Genomic DNA, 2,500 nt, shown 5'->3' on the forward strand with positions numbered 1-2,500 from the left:
TGAAAATTGAACGCTTTAAATAAAGAAATGTCACGATCTTGTCTTGAAAAGATTTTTTTTCTTTGCTCTGAGAGCAGAGCCAAGAGTTTCTCATTATGATGTCTTCATTAGGAGACAGGAACAGAGCTTTAAGGGGGGGCGAGTGGGGCTCCGTCCCCTGGGCCCAGGGCCCTCTCACATATTGGTAGGGGCCCTATCTTCACCTTGGCAGGCTGTATGTGGGCCTTATGAGGTTTCTTGCCCTAGGTCAATTGTGTGCAACTGGTGATGGGAGATATCTCATGGACGTGCATGTGCCTTAAGTAGGCCTACATTGACAGTCTAAGATGCAGTAAAACAAATGTGCAATCAATCTGCATTTTATAGGTAAATGAACCAAAGCATCTTAACAATTTAAGTACAACAAAAAGTAGGCTACATAGTGAAAGTTATGTGTTATCTTGATACTTTTCCCTCAGTGACTTCTAAACCTGACTTACCTACACAGTCTCACCCCAAGAAGTCAATTTTTGACTACTCAATTTTTGACACCCCAAGACTGCAACTTTTGACGTCTTGGGTATTCCTTCCACGTCACATTTTGACTATGTCACATTTTGACTATGTCAGAAATTGACTACTTGGGGTGAGACTGGGTCTGACTTACAAACAAGACTAATTACTTTCTATGTCAACAATTCAGCTAGCAAAAAGTGTAAAAGTACTCACCAATGGTTCACCTATGAATTATTTGCCACCCAGTTAAAACCACAGTCTTAATTCAACACTTACAGTACCCTGGGACCAAATAATAACATAATAACCATAATACCATACAATAATACAATCTAGAAAGTGTTAAATCAACCCTCTGAGTGTTGAATTAACACTGCATTTATTTTACTGTGCAGCCTTTCTGCCTATATACTGTTCCAATCCAGTTATGACACCCTATAATAGAGTGATTGGCTTATGTGGGGCCTTGTGAATAGAGGACTTGTACATGTACTGTACTGTACTGTATAGGACTCCTTCATCACGTTATAAATAGGGTTCTGGGCAAATACTGCAAGTCTTTGACATCTGAATTATGTGTCTGAATTGTTTTGCAATTGCCTATTTTTGTACGAGAGAGAGAGAGAGAGAGAGAGAGAGAGAGAGAGAGAGAGAGAGAGAGAGAGAGAGAGAGAGAGAGAGAGAGAGAGAGAGAACACGAGAGAAATGAAAACTTTGCCAGCTCAGCTCTGCTCTTCTCAACTCCACAAAGTCGACATGGGCCTACAGTACATCCACATCCATATCCACATCTACATCCCAGGCCCCAGTCCAGGTAATCCAAATCAATTCCTCCTCTCTCTCTCTCTCTCTCTTTCTCTCCGGGGCCCCGCAATAAAATTGATATTTGAAACTGCCGCCCAGAGTATGATGGATTGCAAGGCCAGCTCTCAGCTCTCAGCGCTCAGCCTGCAGCTCGGGGGACACATGACTTAATCCCCGCACAAATGCGTTCTGCTCCCTGTCCCGCTGTTCAATACAATGATTTCCATTCAGCTAAATTGGCCTCACCTCCACACACACACACACGCCCGCCCCACCTCCACCTCCCAACTCCCCCCTCCAAGAAGCTAACTAGAAGTGGTAGTGTTTTTTTTTCTTTTTTGTAGATACAAAAACTGTGCTGTACACATACATTGTTTTCGCAAACACACAAACACACACACAAGCAAGCACACATGTACACGCACGCGTCCGCACGCACACACATACACACACGCACACAAACACACACACACATTTTTAAATGATGCCGTCTTCTATCCATCGCTTCAGAAACATGAGCTATTACTCTGTATTACACACACACACACACACACACACACACACACACACACACACACACACACACACACACACACACACACACACACACACACACACACACACACACACACACACACACACACACACACGTAGGTTCAGAAACGCAAGCTATTAGAGTGTGTTATATGGAGGCCTACAGTACAAAGAATGTGTCCCTTGTGTCATTCTCTCTCTCTCTCTCTCTCTCTCTCTCTCTCTCTCTCTCTCTCTCTCTATCTCTCTCTCTCTCTCTCTATCTATCTCTCTCTCACACACACACGCACACGCACACACACACACACACACACACACACACACACACACACACACACACACACACACACACACACACACACACACACACACACACACACACACACACACACACACACACACACACACATTCACACACGTATTAGAATTGAGTCCCACAATGAATGTGTCCCATGTGCCATTCGGCCTATTCAGAGGAGGATGATAGTTTCCTGATTTGTTTTTCTTTCTCATTTTCACTCGCGGAAAACTGTTTTCCGCTGTAATTTCTTTCACTTCATGAAGAAACAAATAGATAGGAAAAGAAAGTGGCTTCCATTTGGAGAAATAACTGTAAGTTAGTGGTTATGGAATTGAGTGGAAAACGTAGCGCAGAGCTAGGCAGCTA

This window comes from Engraulis encrasicolus, chromosome 17 (genome assembly GCF_034702125.1).
Source record: "Engraulis encrasicolus isolate BLACKSEA-1 chromosome 17, IST_EnEncr_1.0, whole genome shotgun sequence".
Lineage (NCBI taxonomy): Eukaryota > Metazoa > Chordata > Actinopteri > Clupeiformes > Engraulidae > Engraulis > Engraulis encrasicolus.